Here is an 18554-nt window from a genome sequence, read left to right as displayed (position 1 = left end):
AAAGACTTCAGAATGTCTGTTGGATGTAGGGCTTGAGATGGGGGTGGAAAGGAGTTAATGGAGACCCTGGAAAAGCAGGGTCTCTACCTTGTTGCCAGTTTTGCAGTTTTGAGGGTGCAGTGTGCCCTCCTCTGCTCAGAGGGTGATGGAGAAGGGGGAGGGCATTAGAACCAAATTGACAGAGCATTTAACCCAGACTTAGTCACTTACCAGCCGTGAGACTGTAAGCAATCTACTAAATCCCTCTAAGCCTCAGTTTCCTCATCTCTAAAATAGAGGTAACAATGCTCATATCTCAGGGGAGTCATTAGAAAGATTCAATACAATATTGCATATAAAGAGTTTAATAAGTGCCTGGCATAGAGCGAACACTCAGTAAACATAAGTCATTAAATTAAATCATAAGCTGTGCAACTAAGTAAGACCTTTCATCTAATATGAACCTCTTTATTTTATAGGGAATTATTAGGAGAACACCCAGAAAGCTGAAATGCTTCCTCAGGGCAGTATTGCTGTAATGGGCCAGAGTCTTCTGTGCCTCCTCCTTCGCCCGTCTGTGTATTTCACACACTTACTCTTTGTCTTCACGCTGTAGCTGGGGGCCTAAGATCTCTTCCCATCTTGTCTATTAGCTCTGCCTCTGAATCTCCCTCTTCCACGATTAAAAAACTTTTCTTAGCAAGAGTAAACTAATAAATGTTGTGGTGTTAATGGCTGATGCAGGGTTAGCATACCCACATGCACGTCCTCCCGAGGACATTAGCATTTTAGAGAAGACTGTAGAACTTTAATGAAGAGGATCTCAAGTACTGATTAGGGGTGTAGGGAATGGAGACATTTTGATAACGCGTAGAAGGTCTTCTCACACCCCCTTTAAATGAGGCCATGTGGTCATGGCCTAGAGCCACTTCAAGTCTACTGTTAGCCTCTCTGAGGATGATGCCCTGATAAGTGTGCAGTGTGCGGCCCACGTGTAGGTCATATAGGCAGGAAACACTACCTCTCAGTCCTTAAGTTACACAACAGTGAATTAGCTGCCTTCAAAAATTTTGTGATTAATTCCAGTCCCTAAGGAAAATCAAATGGATTGAGGGAGAATAATTTAATTCCTTTCAGTATAAACCCGAGGTATTTTTTAAAGGCTTCCTTTATAACCTAGGCCTTTAAAATTAGGTGTTTCTGATTGCTTAGTGATAGGAGAGAATATTAAGGAAAAGGGAGCAGGAAAGAGAAAAAATGTACTTGGAAATCAGGAGAGTTCCTGCTGAAAGGATCCATGTGACCAGTTTGTATCCGTACGTTTTAAGCTTCTCTAATTCAGAAATTGGCTGACACACCAGAGCACTGAGGCTTACATGGTTATTCTCATGTAGTTCCTCTAAGGATATAAAGTCTGTAACTCTGAGTGTTCTCTATTTATCCAGATTAAGAAATGTGGTCTAACTAGGAAATCCAAACCATAGGTCTAACAACAGATCAGAATATAGTTGACCAGGGTAAGCAGAAGGATGCACTTATAGGAAACCAGGCTGTGAGTGAGCCAGAGAATGTGCCTCTCGTGATGTGGTTGCCTCATACAGGAGTTTCCTCCAGCCACCTGTGGGCTCACTCTGTGCTTTCCTTCAGATCCCTGCTTCTATCAGCATGTCAGTGATCTGAAACGGTAACCCAACCCACCCCAGCACACCTACATCCTTTACCCCTCTCCCAGAATTCAAAACCATCTGATTTACTGTGAAACTATTTGTCTGTCAACTGTCACTCACTGGTAGGCAGCTCCTACCAGATGGCTCCTCCAGATCTGTAAATGTACCTGATATGGAGAAAGTGTTTTATAGGAGTAAGTTAAGGATTTTGAGTTAGGGAGATTATTACAGATTATGATGATGAACCCAAAATGTAATCACATGTGTAAAAGGGAGGTAGATGAAATTTAACACATGTAGAAAACAAGATCAGATAAAGACTGTACAGAGAGAGAGATTTGAAAATGGTGGCCTTGGAGATTAGCGTGATGCAGCCACTAGCCAAGGAATATCAGCAACTATCAGAAACTGGAAGAGGCAAGAAGTGGGTTCATCCTTAGAACCTCTGGAGGGAGAGAGTGTGACCTGGCCTGCACCTTGACTTTGAACTTTGGGTCTGCAGAACTGTGAGAGAATAAACTGTTTTCTAAAGTCACCAGTTTGTGGTAATCTGTTACAGCTGCCACAGGAAAAAACACGCTCACATTCAGTGGATCATCATCCACAAAAGGAAAAAGACATTATTCTCTTGTGTTCTCTATCCCGTCCTCACTCTTAGAACCGGAGCCTGCTACTTACTAAATGTTTAGTATTTACATTTGATGAATGAATGATTCAATGAAAGGGAAAGAGTCCATATCCCATTTTGATGTAACTTTCCATCTATTTGCCTCTCTAAAATCAAACTATTGCCAGCACTCATACGTTTAAAGAAACCAACATCCACCAACATAACAACTTACTCATAATATAACTAGGCCTGCTGAAGCATTATTTCAGGTAATACTTTAACAGAAAGGTCTGGCCCAGTTAGTGGCTCAGCTGGATCTAGAAACCAGGGCATTGGCCCTCAAGCCTAATATTCTGTTCAATCTGGCTCAGCTACTGTCATATAGACATTGGTTCTTTTGGAGGGGTTCGCAGAATTTGGATAGAACTATTAGTTTCTGCAGGTAACACATACTAACCAGTCTTACAACTATCCTTCATCTGTCATATCTTAACAGATTTCTCTCCTAATAATCAAGGCCAGCTGCTACCACCCAAGGCTAATTCTGCCAATAATAGATTATTATAATGCATGTAGCTAATAGGGCTTATGCTGTCATAATGTGGCAGAACTAGATGGATCTCTGTAATAAAAACTAAGACTCTCTTGCATTTATGTATTGCTTTTACTTGTTAAGTGCATTCACATCTGTTATGGCATTTCTTCATCCCAGTACCCTGGGAATGATTGATTCATCAGAGATAATGTTTTTTTGGTTTTTTTTTTTTTTTTTAATGTAGATGGAAAAACTGGTGAGAGGAATGAAAAGCATTCCTATTCTCCCTGGTAAGGGGGCATAGTCATTGGCCTTCTAACTCACAGGACTTTATTAGATTTAAATATGTAGGCTAGTCCCAAAAAGGCATAAAGAGGCTTACCCATCTCATGGGGTGACTCTTATAACCAGTCCTTGCTTTACAATGAAAATGGAATGCTGTCTCTCTTACCTGGTAAGTTGCGATTTCCTTTCCCAGCTCTCCCTAAGCTTCGTGTCCCATGCTCTTTTCTCTTCCTCTTGTCCTGTAAACTTAATGTTTCTACCAAATGAGTCAACCAGAGTGGGTATGTTAATTTATTAAGCAAATATGGAAAAGGTGCATATGTAACAGCCGCAATAGTAACAGCAATTAAATTGCCATTCAAATAAGAATAAAATAACAAAGATTTACTTTTTTAATAAGCTGAAGCAATCATAAATAGAAAAAAAATAATACATCTCTGGTCAGCCACTGTTTTCTCTAGTCCTTCCATGATCTGGTCAGAGGAAGTAAAACAAATAACAACCAAAGTGGGCCAGGATGACCAAACCCAGACTCAAAGGAGCTGATTTGTTCCACATTAAAACACATTCAGTTTTGCCTGGGGAAATGTGAGGACCAATGGAAAAATCTTGGTTGCCAAACATATTTAGTGCAATTATTTCAAAATTATATATATTCCTTGCTTCTTTTTGAGCTCCAATAGGAGCACGTTTAAAAAGGAATACAGAACACTTACCCTTTTTTAGAACAAACTAAGGTATCACTCTTATAAGCCATTTATTCCTAATTACACAATTACTTTATCGTGCAGCACTCTCTGAAAAAGAAAGACTATGCGGCAAAGAATGGGCTGATTTAAGGTATTTTATTTCATTTTATTAAAAAAAAGTTAACAGTCCAATTTCTTTTCCTCCTGAAATTCAAGATGTTAAAGCATACAAAGTATTTCTCATTTCTGGGTAATAAAATAATGATGTAATTAACGATTAAATAGCATGGTATCATAAGAAATTTTCAAATCTTCTTGGGAATAGAAAAGTAGAAGACGTACTGTTTTAAGGATTTTTAGAACTGAGGATAATTACTAACTAGCTTGAAAGTGGAAATCACATTCTTCCAGTGTGCATGCTACTCTTGGTGTGGGCTGTTCTGCACTTTTGCAAATTGCTCTGGGACCCCCTAAGCCTTTGGATGGAAACAGTTACAGTTGTTAGGGACACTCTGCTTCTGGAGCTTTATTTTGCCATCTAAAGACCTACTCCCCTGCATCCTTCCCCAGGACACAGTGTCTGCTGATGTGCTAGCCTCACACTTTCTTTAGCGCAGGGAGCACCAAGGGAACAGGTGGGCTGGAGGAGAACGGGATCCATCTCTCCTGCACAGAGGTCAGGGGCCATTCCTCACCTAGACCACTGGACGAGTATCCTAATAGTCTCCTAATAGTCTCCCTGTCTCCAGTCCTGTCTTCTTATAGGCAATCCTCCCAACACAACCAAAGAGGTCCTTCTGAAGTGTTCATTTGATTGCCTATTGCTTAAAACTTTTCAAGAATTCCCCTTTCCTCTAGGATCATATCCACATGCCTCAGTATGGCGTCCAAGGACCTTCTCCATCTTGCTCACACCTGCCCTCCAGGTTCCCTCCTGCCGTTCCTCACTTGGAATCTTGTTCTCAAACACGGACGGCAAAGATTCACATGCCTCTTGTAGGGGAAGAAAGATAATTTTCTTTCTTCGACTTTTTTAAGTTCTTAGTTGGAATGAACCCCTATTACAAAAGACAGATTACTAAAGAGATAAGTTTAAAAAAAAGTTTACTGATGTGTATATTCCGTATGTATGTGGGAGACCTGGAGGGAATAAGAGGTGGTTTTGAATCCCAACTCCTGTTGCATTTTTGACAAAGAAGAGTAACCTCCAGAGAACTGACAGGATACAGAAAAAGGCCTTTGCGTTTCTAGGGACGGCAATTTGTGGGATGGCAAATAAATGGCAGGTGGAAGCGAGGGAGGAAATCTTGTTACCGCGGCTTCTGCGGTGCCGTCTCCAGCCCTCTAAGTGTCTGCAGTCGTCTTCAGTGTTGAACTTTTGTTCTCCCCCGAGTAGAAGGAGGGGTTCGATGCTTTCTGTCTTTGTAGATGTATGAGCTGCTTCGCAGAAAGTAGACGGAAAGTAGAGAGCTTTCCTGCACAGGCCTCTGAATTGTTTTTAGCTCAACAATTCGCCTTCATTTCCCAGTGGCATATTCTGGCCTCCCACTGTTTTAGTCTGTTTGTGTCACTGTAACAAAATACCTGGCTCTGGGTAATTTAACAATAGAAAAAAATTTTTTTTCTCACAGGTCTGGAGGCTGGAATGTCCTCGATCCGGTGCCCGCAGGTTTGGTGTCCCGTGAGCTTCCAGCCTGGGGCCTGCTGATTCCCTCTGGGAAGGAAGGAATGCTGTGGGAAGCCTCTTTCCAGAGGCCTCCCTCCCATTCACAGGGGAAGAAGTCCTCACGGTCTAGTCACCTCCACATCTGCCTCTTAACACTGCTGCTTTGAAGATTAATTTTCAACATGAATCTTAAAGGCTCACAAACATTCAAACCACAGAATCCACACTCTCTACTCGGCCTGACTTCCTCCATAATTGATCCTGGTGACACCTCCCTACCCGGTCGGCTCCAATGTCGCCTTGGCTTTGCCTACCTTGGTGAACTTTACAGCATGTGTATAACTCACTGTGACCTAAGTCAGGGGCTTACCAAATCCTTTGAAACCAATTCGTACAAAGAAAAGAACAAGCACGCCTCGCAGGCTGTTCTGTTACTCATTTATTTGTCCTGTTCTTTCGCTCACTTTCCTATTTCTCTGCTCCTTTTGCCTTTCCTTTTCTATTTCTCTCTGGCAGAGGGGCGCTGGGATAGGACGGGACTTGCAGTCGGGGAGCCTGTGGTGAAACCAGTTGCTGGATCTGCCTCTACTGGAATTTCTTCTTCACACTCCATTGAATGCATCCGCCTCAGGGGCCCAGATGGTGACAGCTGTTTAATAAACCACATCAGCAGTGCACCACTGCTTAAGACAGAATGAAAGTGAGAACCTCATATTCCATTTCAACTCCGGTGATAACCTCTGAATTCCATTATTCACCATTTTAATACAACATTTATTATTTTCCTCAGCGCCCTCCCCACCCCCACTCCTAGTTGCCTTCTTCCCTTTGGTGTAGTTAAATGGCCTTTGCTCTGCTGTGGTGGCTTTGTACAAGCAGCCTCTATTCATATGCATAAGCTTACAGCTGCTCAAACACTTCAGAAATCTGATCGCTCTCCCCTCCTGCCTCCCCTTTCTAAATGCTTTGTGCAATCTTTGCTTGGCAGGGAAAAGGCCACGTCTCTTAGCTGCTTCTACCCTGCCTGTCCCCATTCAGTTGTGGGGCTGTATTATAGTCTGTGTGGTGGTGCTTATCCTTTCAAAGTCCTTACATATTCCTCTTCATTGAATAAAGGGAGAAGGAGGGAGGGATGACAGAAAAGGGAATGCGGGTGTCTGCCAGGATGGAACATTATAGAAAGCCCACCTTCCGGAAGAGGACCTTGCTCACAACCGCACTGCCTTCCAGGCCGTGAGAAATGCATCTTCACATTTTACCATAGAAGACATGGCAAGCCGATTTCAGTGCATCCTATCACCCCCAAGAAGTGTTTCATTTTATCTGGGCACATAGAGGCAGCTTTTCTCTCTCTGCTGGGATGGGACCGACAGAACTGAATCTCCCCCAGCAAAGAATTTGTGCAGGAGCAACCTGCAACTTTAGGAAACACCTGTTTCAGCTGCCCCACACGACCCCTCCTGTTATCTATCATTTAGCAGATCGCAGTTGAACTGGCCGGGACAGAGCACCAGATTGCTGGCAGAGGCCCCGCTCCAGTCAAGTGCTTGGCATCTCATCCAAACAGGTTGAAATTAGGTTTCAAAACTACCTGTGAGAAAGAAAGATGAGGTGGAAAGTCGCTGATGCGAGCAAAAACACTGCAGTGATAGCTGATCGGGGAAGAGAGCGGGAGCGCACGGAGCTGCTTAGAACACTTAAAACGTGTTCCTCTCTGAGCCTGTGGCTCCCTTGTCTCTCCCAACTCTTTCTTTTTATTAACTTAGCTTCTTTTTATGAGTACTTTAATAAAACTAACTATTTTCTACCCTGTGCAGGGAAGATCATAAACACTCATGCTTTAAAAAAAAAAGAAAAAAAGAAAGAAAGAAAGGCAAAAACCTTGTGATTCCTAGGATATCCAAAACAAAGGAGTAAGTCCAGGAGGGAGGGTGACACAAGGCCCCCCCACCCCAAGGGCTCCTATTGGATGGAGTCACAGGAAAGCTGGGCACTAGGATGCTTTCTGAAAATCCCACTGTCATAGTGTGAAGGAAGGCATATTTTTCCGGCCTTGGGAAGAATATAATCCTTTCTGAGTCCTGATTTAACTTGTCTCTATCCAGTGACTAATCATCTGATCCATGTGTTTCTCAGGGTTTCCAGAGACTGGCAGACAGGGTTGCCTGGGGCTAGCACCCTAATAGGGTGCCCTGTCTGCTAGCCCCGGGTCTAATCTCAACTAGCCAGCCACTAGGAGGCCCTGAGACACCTTGGGAGAGTTACGGAGGAGGGAGATGGTCCTTCTTTCTCTGACACTCTCACATTCAATCCACTTGCAGATCCTATTGGCTCTACTTTCAAATTATATTTAAAATCCATCCACTTTTGGCGTCTCTCCTTTTATCACCTTGTGCGTGTGCAGACCACCCTTAGTTCTCCCCTATGTTACTCCCACAATCTCTCCCTGGTCTCCCTGCTCCCACCTCCCTGTCCCCTCCACTCCACCCTTCTGCTTGTTCTGCATAAGACACTCTGGGTGGAGAGAGCTCCCACTCTGTGCCTGATCATCCTGCATGTGCCAGCTCAGTCACTGTGCCTCAGCCACCTGGCCTCTTGGAGCTGTCCCTCCGGAATGGCAGGACTGCACCCACCTCACCCATCCCTATGTCTGGAATGTTCTCCAGAGAGCTATCTTTTTCAGGCCTACTCACATGTCACCTTCTGATCAATTTGCTTCATTTCTTCTCCTTGATCACTCCTTTGAACTTTCAGTGGCCCCCACCAGCATTCTCCATTCACCAACCCTATTTTGTTCTTCCTCGAAGCGCTTATCATGGTCCAATATGCTGTGTATTCTGCTCATTCAGCCCCACCAACCTATATGCTCCATGGTGGTAGGATTTTTGCTTGTTTTGTTCACTGCTGTATCTTTGGCATCTAGAACGTTGTCTGGAGCATTGTAGGTGCTCAATAAACATCTAGTGAAAGAATAAATATTATATTCAGTCTGGGGTCAAAATTCTTTGAAATTGGGGGTAGAGGCTGTATCGACATTGAGGTACAGAGTTCCATTTGAGGTTGCAGGACCTGCCTCCTCCTGGGACATGGGTGTGGAATAATTCAAAGAGCATTTGTAGGAAGGCCTGTCAATCGCCCACCCAGACACTGGGAAACTGGACTCCATGTTGGCAAGGACCATGGTCCAGCCCTTGGTACATGGTGAGAGGGCACCACTCCATGGTTGGGAAAATCCTCTTATAACTGTGCAGTATCATCCTGGACCTGCAGGCAGCGGAACGGGAGGAAACTGAGCACCACCACTCTGGCTTCTCTGCTCCTGTCACCACAGAGCTTCAGAATCACCGGGGGGTATCTGTGAAGCTCCTCAGAAGGAGAGTCTAGGTAACTTTGGTGGAAGATTCAGGAGTCAAGGACTTTGTATTAATTACCCAGTCTTGGCTGCTTTCCCTTGTTCATGCTCGGTTGGCCTGGATAAAATGAATAACACAGACATTCTCCCATTTTTTGCCAATGATGATCATCACAGATCTAATAAGGTGGGTGCAGTAGGGATACCGTCCTTGGCTCTGCCTGTACCTAGGATGATACACTGGCTCCTCTCCATTTACTAGTCTTGTAAACTGAAATTAGAGTAGAATTGTCCAAACTGTCTTGCCACATTAATGGAAGACTATCAGACTCTGATCTAGCCTGGAGTTCCAGAAGTCCATGGTAGGCACAAGAATGATCTAGAACTAAGAGTTACTTCAACAAACAGCATCCGTGGGTTGGGGTAGCAACCACAGCAATACTGGTCCAGCAAACCAGATGTAAACGGACTAGAGGTGACAACTGAGTAAGACAGCAGGTTTTGAAGGGTGACTAAAGGCAGAAACCTTTTGAAGCTCCCTGCATCCTCTCTTGAAGGGCTGAATACAGGATGTGTTAAAAGAACTAGGTCTATGCAGTTAAGAAGAGGCAACTCTTAAAAGTTTGGAACAGATTCAGTGGGAGCAATAATGTCTTCATTACTTTAAAAAACAGGCAAAAGTGCTTGTAAATTTAAATCAGCCAGAACCTATCTCAATACCCTCTATCTTTATTTTTTTAAAAGATAAATAGACAAATTCACTTTACACCTCACATGACCAACTTCCTTGTTATTCTAGGTCAGCTGTGCCCTTCCACCAGGTCATCCACACTTACGGAACCCAAGGCCATGGCCACTAGCCCTGTTTGTAGTGGATAACAGTTAAAACAAATGCATTTGGAGACCTGAGTTAAGAGAATTTAAAGACTATGCAAATCATTGCTTATCCTTCTTACTTGAAAAATTGACTATTTTGCTACTCTCAGCAGATTTCCACCTATTCACTGAGTGCTTTAGTGTTTATAAAACATTTTCATATACATCATCTCATCTCATCCAAGTCCTTCTGGGAAGTAATGGGGTATAAAAAAAAAAAATGTAGGGGGGATTACTTCTGATAAATCTCGAAACATTTCTAATTTGGTTCTGATCCCACTCTGTTATTGTCTTGTTTTTTAGCTCAAATAAACAGATTTACTGATTTACAAAGCTAGACTTTAAAACATACATCCCTACTTTCTGCCCATAGGATAGAACTTTTCCCTTAAATAGCAAATTCTTAGGGGCAGGAGGATCTGACAAGGACAGTAACTGTAAGGCCAGTTAACCCCTACAAACTCAATCTCTGCCTTCTTTCCCCTCCCTGGGGTCTCCCCAGCTGGTACTCACTGAGCATGCTGGCACGTGCTGGCATGTTCTTATCTTTCCTTTTTATGCGTGTGGTTGAAGCTAAGGGAGTCTTACCCTGTTTGAATTTTGTGCTTATTGCCCCCCAGGTAAGATTATAAGAAAGGAAAAACATGGGTAGGTTAAAATGATACAACCTCAGGTGCATGTGCCACAATTTGATGGGACCTCAGAGATCTTTCAGACTCTTATTCTGTAGTCCTGTGATGGTACATCTCACTCTTCCCACCCCTTTCTCACTCCACCCACTGAGACCTCCCTGAAACCCTCTATACCACACCTAGAAGGAGGATATGACTCAACTCTCCCCAGGCCTCCCAGCCTGTGATGCAAATGGGGACATTTGCTTTCCTGGGGTCCCCTCCAGGCTTGTCTGGCAGGCATGGGCTTCCTGACAGCTCCAGCCACCACACCGGGCCTCAGGGGCTCGCACTCTTCCTCTCTTGCACCAGTGATCTTTGTCAAGATCCTCAGCTCAGCAGGCAACTAGGAAGGCTGCTTCCCTACTGTTAGAGATGCAGGCCTGCACTGTGAGACACCAGTGTCTGTGCATCTATCTGTGCTAGAGGCTGTCTCCCCAGAGAAAGGCTGGGCTCTGCGGGAAGCAGGACAGTGCCTCCCTACTCCATTTACTGCCATTTTTTTCTCCACTGAGGATGCTGAGCCCTTCCTGTCCTGCCCTTGATTCTCAGAACTTTCATTAAATTGTATCTCTGAACTCAAATGCAGTCCATGAGATTGGGTGTGTTAGTCTTTTCTCTACTTCCAGGAAGAAACGCTCAAGTCTCCACCTATCGGGGGTGGGGTGGTTTAAACGCTCATTAAATAAAGAATAGAATAGAACTTGTTGGTTTCCCTCCACCTCCAATGGATCTAACTATACTTAAACAAATAGGACTCGTAGTCTTGCTTGACTTCAGATGGGTCTAGACATTCATTAAGTAAAGAATAGGACTTGTGCTTCTTCTCGTTTCATGAAACATTCCTTCCAGATGGGAGAAGATTTATAGCAGATAACCCTCACATCTTCTGCAAAGCCTCCGGCAGATGACCTTTTGTCTTCTACACCACATGGAGAGTTACTGAGTTATGGCCAGCATGCTCACCACCTCCTGAACAGCGCATACATCACCTCCTGGATCAGCCAGAATGTTCATCAAATAAGACTCAACCTCAAATAAAAGAGCTCCCTTACCTTAACTCGGGACTGACACCATTTTCCATTTTTGGTGGCAGTCTATTTGCTTGTAGATGCTCCTAATAAATCTCTGCTGTTAACTCTACTTGGCCTGATTCTCTGTGGCACTTTCCCACCTTTTGACATCTAACAGGGTGGAGAAAAGATACCACCCGCCACTGCCATGTTGCCTGGGTCCCTCATCTCTAACCCGTTGCTTAGAAACAGTGTTTTCCTTACAGCCTCCGCTTTGCTCATCAAATCATTCATAGGAACTGCTGCTCCTTAGGTAGACTCAATCACCTGGACAGGGTGACAGCTGGTTGCAGAGCCCTCTCAGAAGTTCCAGCAGCAGCTCATTCCCTGCAAGCTGCAAGGTCTTATCTCTCTGACCTGATCCACAAATCTACTGAGTGCTTGGTTTAGTCAGGTGACTAGGAAGGGGACTCCAGCCATGCCCTAAATTAGTGGACTTTCAGATGTTACCACCAGACCTCCCTCACATTTCTTCTCTTTATTTTGGAGTTTTCTCAGAGACTTGGGTTACTCTGGTCTCTAGGCTCATCTCTTTCTGAGGGCTTACTTAAGGTAGACATCTCCATTTTCTGGAATGAAGTGCTCCGAACTAAAGGAAAATAAGGTCATGGTCTCTCAGTCCTTATTTGTGGCCTGCTGTCTTGATAAAGATGGTCTTGACAGCCCTTCGAAAATTCTGGCCCAACCAACCACCTTGAAGGACATTTGTTTGGCTTTAGAAAATCCTGAGACTTTGGAATGAATCATGATTGGTATGCAAAGATACACAAGAAAATCTAGGAGCAAAATAGAAATTGTAAAAAAACCCATAAAAAGTAATTTACCGAAATATGCAATTCCTTCAGTAAAACATACCCCTCCCTTCTCATCCACAGCAGTCCTGGGTACAGGATAAGATGAAATAATGACTTTGCTCATTGGAGTCCAAAGGGAACTAGATGAGCCAACAGGAGGGGTCCTTCCTAGCATCCCTCAGGGAGGGCTGCATTTCCACTCTGCTGGGGTTGATCATGGGCATTCATCATTACATACAAAGCAAATAAGAGAATTGAATGCCATCATTTCTGCAAGGAAGAAAAAAGAAATCAACAAATCAACTGTTGTCCTATTTGCATTTCTTCCTTCTGTTTCCCTATGAAATTAGCAGAAAAGTGGCATTCCTTATTCCTCTGTGAAGGTCTCAGAACTGACAGCCTTCACTCCCCCAAATAAAGCTCCTCTTCTTAAGTCCAATACTGAAGTCACTTAAGAAGTCTCTGCCCTTGATTTTGATCTTTTCTCCTGTCAAAGTGAGGGTGACATTAACAAGTGTGCGCAGAAGGGGGCTTTGTGCCAATTAACAATTTCTCATTAGCTTAATCAGGGGACACATGTTTTTAATCACAGCTAAGAAAGTGGAATGATTGAAGAATTGATTCTGAGCTTTTGAAAGCATCCTTGTCAGTGCATGGAATTTAATTCTGCAGATGTGCTTTAAAAGAGACAGTGGTAGAAAGAAATAGCTTTAAGTAACATGGCTTCAAAGAGCATAATAGGAGAATAGGAGTCTGAACTAGATAAACAAAGTGTTTTCATTTTGGAACCGAGACAATCTTTTTCAGGCTGTCTGAAGAATCGAGGGTCTTGCCCTCTTTGTTATATTATGTGAGATATCCGAGTGGGACGATTTTCTTTTCCTTTCCACTAACTTTTTATCCCTAGGTTCTGAGTAAACAGATCTGATGGTTGTGAAGATGTTCAGATAATGTGGGTAGTTTAGATGCAGCTCAGGGGGGTTATGGTGTTCAAGCTGAATCAACTGTAAAATTCGGACTTCATGGATTACTTGAGAAGTCTGAATTTGCGAAGGCTGTTTACATCAGGAAATGGTTTGACTTACAGCTTTGCATGCTTGTAATCTGAAGACGAGTAACTGTTGCCGTCTGTGTATCGCCCAAAAGACCACGCATTCAGATCATGGAAATCTATAGGTGACCGGTGAAAAATTTTTCACTACAAATTACATTCATTTAAATGCCTATATTGTTTGGGCTCTACACAATAAAGTCATGGTCCATATCATTAAGAAACTTAGTAGGCTAATATTTCACTAATTATGCTATTCTAATAAATGTACACAGATTTATTTTTGGGTAAAATGGAGTTACTAATATGAACCTTTCGCAAGTTAATTTCAAAAAGCAATTGATTTCAAAAAGCAATAATTTTAATTGCAAAAAGATTGGGAAATAATTTAAAATCCAACGAGAAAAACAATTTCTCTGTCTACCCAGTCAAAATCACTATTGACCTTTTAGTGCATAGTCTTTCCTACTGTACATATTTTCTAATAAAATGGGATTGTATTGTATTTCTGGTTTTACAACATGCTGTTTTACTTACTGTGTCTTTATCTCTCCAGGTCATTAAATACTCTTGTATAACATTATTTTTAATGACTGCATAGTATTCCAGCTCATGAATCTGTCACATTTATTACAGTACATTATGGATATTTCCATTTTTGTTATCATAAGCAATGATGAAGTGGCTATACTTGGATATAAATCTTTTAAAACGCCCATGATCATTTTCTTGGAATGAATTTCCAGAGGTGAAATTTGCTGAGTCAAAAATTATGTACATTTTTTAAGGCTTTTAAACAGATTCTCAAGTTGCTCTCCAAAAAAGTTATAACCACTCATTTACATGCTTGCAACTAACAATATGGGAAAGTGCTCTTTTTTTACTAAGTAAAAAAGAAATAAGTTTGAAAATAAAGTAAAAAAAAAACCTCATTATTTTTATTTGCACTTTTGACTGTCAGATACTGTCTTCTATAGTTATTCATCATATTTCTTTTCTTTTCTTGTCCTTTTTTTTTCTCAGACAAGGTCTTTCTCTGTAACCCAGACTGGAGTGCAGTAATATAATGGCAACCTTGACCGTCCCGGCCTCAAGTGATCCTCATGCTTTCACCTCCCAAGTAGCTGGAATTACAGTATGTGCTAACTCAGCTGGCTAATTTTTCTATTTTTTTGTAGTGATTGCCTCTCACCCAGACTGGTCTCGATCTCTTGGCCTCAAGCAATCCTCCTCCCTTAGCCTCTGAAAGTTGTAGGATTGCAGGCGTAGCTACCATGCCTGGCTAGTTATTTATCACATTTCTTTTTACGAACTGTCAAATCATATCCTTATCTCAATTTACTCCTGGGGTATTCATCTTTTTTTGTTGTTGTTCACTTGTGAGAACTGTTATATATGAAACATTAAACCATTGTCACATATTCTTAAAAATATTTTTTTCTATCCTTTTCCTTGTTTTTTATTTCTCCCTCTTTGGTGCATTTTGTTGTTGTTTATATACCATTTTAACACTAGATAAGTTAATTTTTTTATGCTATCATGCTTTTTGCTTTGCTATAATGTTTGGAAAAATTTCCCCATTCTGAGATTTGCATATTCACCAATATTTTATATTTTCAATTTTTCCTTTTAAAAATTTCTTTGTAATTTGGTTTTATATGCTACATAGGTAGCTAGTTTGTTTTTTTCTTGGCAAGCTGCCCATTGACCCCACACAATTTATGGAATTACTCAGCATTTCCCTATATGTGTTCCATGGGGCACTGCTACTTCAGGATTCTAGGATGGAGCTGGAACATATTCTTCTTAGTAAAGTGTCTTAAGAATGAAAGAAAAAGTATCCAATGTACTCAGTACTATGATGCAACCAATTTATAATCACTCACACTTTCATAAGAAAGTTAAATCACAACTATAGCCCAATAGGTAGGAGGGAAGAGGAGGAGGCTGGGAGGGGAAGGGGGAGATTCGGGGGGTAAATGGTGGGGCCATTCCTATGGTTCATACTGCAAGGGTACATGTCAAATCTATTAAGTATGGAGTATAAATGTCTTAACACAATAATTAAGTAAATGAGTTGAAGGCTATATTAACTAATTTGATGTAAGCATTCCTAATTGTATATAAAATCAGACCATTGTACCCCATAAAGGCATCAATGTATACCTGATCTATGTGTTTATGACTTAACAAAAAATAAAAAAGTCTTACAGGTATGCATATATATGAGAAATGCTGTATAATCTATTTTCTCATTAAGATTCACAAAGCATACTTCCATGTAAAGGCTCTAAGAATACCTGCAATAAAAATACCTATTTTATCTTGCTTTACCTAGAATTATGCATTTAACCATGTAATCCTTTCACAAACAACATCTGTTAGCCTCAAAGAAAACTCATGTTCCACAGAACACACAGTGAGTATCTATTGAAAGTTCAAGAAACCGCCTTTATGAAACATTAATGTTGGAGCTTCTGGAGAAGCCCAATTCTTAGGGTCCAAATAAATTGAGAAACAAAGATCAGAGAAGATGGGGGTATCAAAATATTACCTTTATTGTTAGGTGTGTTAGAGCATGTTGCTTAGTGGGAAAGCCTCGGAGACCCTGGAAACTGAACCCCCAAGCTAAATGTTATTCAGCTGCAAGTAATTCCTCTCCCCAAGGGCTGCCTTCCCAGCGAAGCCTTACAGGATGGAGGCTCAGAGGACATTTCTGGCTTCTAGATAGCTAGCGCCTAAGAGGGAAAAAGGAGGGTGTTGAGCCTAGGAAGCTTGGTTTATTCTTTCCAAATGTGTTGATCAGATAAATTATTTCCACTTTTTCTGTGTGGAATGAGCCAGAGGCCAGGAGGAGCTATTAGAGAAAATCCCTCCATAAGAAATCCCAGGAATGAAAGAAATGAAGAATAAAAATTTACAAAAGAAAAAACAGTAATGGGGAAAAGACATTCCTCTCTCACCTTGCTCAGCTTCGTTGTCCAGATCCACTGGGGTTAACCATTAAGAATGATAGGTGTGATTAGTCCTCTGGGGAAGAGCTATAGTCTGCCAGGAGAGGTCTGCTTCTACCTTATTCAGGCTGCTTTCCCCAACACTTCTCTTTGGGTTATCCTTCTAGAAGAGAGTTCGGAGTTTATTCCCAGAAGGCTTTAAGATGATCAAAATAATGCACTCATTAAATCAGCACCACAGTTCTCCGAGTGGAGTTGAAAGCTTCCTATTCTCTTTCCCAACCTAAATTGAGCCTAGCTACATCGTCCAACACACAATATCAGAGATTGTCATGAGAAATAAATACAGCAGGAAGATACTCCAATAACAAAACATAGGAAGGGCTCTAATAATAACATACCAACATTTAGATGGCCCAAATTTGATGGTAAATCTCCCGTTTTCATTTCTAAGATGTTAAATTCCCTCACAAATGAAAATCCCAAGATGTTAAAGTATAAAATAAAGTCAGAAATAAAGTAATCTTTCATTTATCTGTTTGTGCCCCTTCCATATTCATACGATTTAGTTATTACATTGTATAAGATGTTTAGATACCAGCTAGTATAAACAACCTTTCTTCTTCTTCGAGAATAACCTAGCTTCATTTTTATTGGCTCTTGTGGAAGACCACTGGAATAATTTCATTGAGCCCAAAAGTATAATTTTGATTGTGATCGTATTTGTTTTATAAATTAATTTGGGAAGGATCTTTCTCTACAAGAACACGGAGTCACTCTCACTGAAGAAACATTCATCTGGTCTTAGATGATCTGATACAGTCATTCAAACAAATGAATAAATTCCACAACAACATTTTCAAGCTAGTTTGTTTTTAAAGACTGGGTAGGGAACTATAAAAGGAAGCCAGTAGGTGGGGATTGGCAGCTAGCAAAAGTTAAATTTGAAACAATGTAGTAGTAGGATAGTGATAATTTAGGCAGAAAGTTAGCAGAATTAAGAGAAAAATCAATTCACAGAGGTGATGGAATGGTCTGTCCCAATGATAAGTTTGGGGTTGCTTTTATTAACCAAACATAATTCCATGTTCATGAGAGAAATAAGCTAATTACATAAAGTGAAAGTGGTGATGTCCAGGGAAGGGACTCTAGTCCCTGACTATCGTATCTGTGTCCTGGTTAGGAGAGACTTGCTGCAGGTCCCTAATCTGTGCGCTGCATTGGCCCAGGCCTTCCTAGCCATCTGCATCACAGATCTGTCAGTCAAGCCTCCCTTGTGGACATCTACCATGCGGAGAGTTGGACTAGATGGCATGGAGGAGTTTCACTATCTTTTGATGACACCAAACTAGATGCCTACATGGGTAGGAGGGTAAGCGTGCAGGATCTAAACTCTGGTGTCCTGAGTTCTGATCTTATTTCTGCCATGTGGTAGTTCTAAAATCTGGTGAAATTCACTCTGCTTTTCTACATTTCAGCTCCTATACCTTTGTAACTTGATGTTGAGGAGGAAAGTGGAGGGAGACCAGCACCAACTTCGTACAATTACTTTGACGATTACATGTGTCTGCCAATATAATGTGCTTTCTTAGAATCATGTTAGGCATAAAATATGTGCTCAATAAATATTTTTTTGTTATTTTTATATTGTTCTGATCTCTCAAAGAGAGAAAATTCTTTCTACATTGAAGAGTTGTTAAAATGTAGTTGAAAAAAAATATATATGTGTTCACTTCTTCTGAACTCCTTTAGTACCTTCCACACTACTCAGACAAAGGTGACTCCCCTCCTAGTCACCAGCTGCCAGTGCAGAATGATAGATGTATAGTCAACATCAGGCAGTATCTGGAAAAAGCTGCCCACCTGCTTCCAATTAATCATGCAACGTGGAAATAGGAGAAAAATGTTCTATTTAGTGCAACACTCCCATCCACATCTTTTGCGTTAATTTGGGGTGTGATGATTGCTGCCTGACAAGTGTGGACAGTGGACAAGTCTGTGATGGGACATAACTCTTTAGTGGTTTGGTGTTAGCATTCCTCAGAAGAATTTACGCCATCCTTTTTCTCAGAAAGTCTGACATAAAACTCTGGATTTTGAGAATTGCTGGAAATTGCCTGGAGAATATAATATACAATGTTGCTAAATACTTCAGCTCACCCATCTTAACTCCGGCTGCACTCTAAAATTACCTGACAAGATTTTTTTAAAATACCCATGTCTGGGCCCTCGCTCAGACCAGTTAAACCAGCTGTCTCTGGGACAGAGCAGATGCATGGCTCTCGAATAATCTATCATTTCACAGGACGTGGCCTTGCTAATATCTTTGGCCATTCTTCTCAGGGCATTTCT

This window comes from Otolemur garnettii, unplaced genomic scaffold (genome assembly GCF_000181295.1).
Source record: "Otolemur garnettii isolate 467f Iridium unplaced genomic scaffold, OtoGar3 scaffold00055, whole genome shotgun sequence".
NCBI lineage: Eukaryota > Metazoa > Chordata > Mammalia > Primates > Galagidae > Otolemur > Otolemur garnettii.
This window is presented reverse-complemented; position numbering follows the sequence as displayed.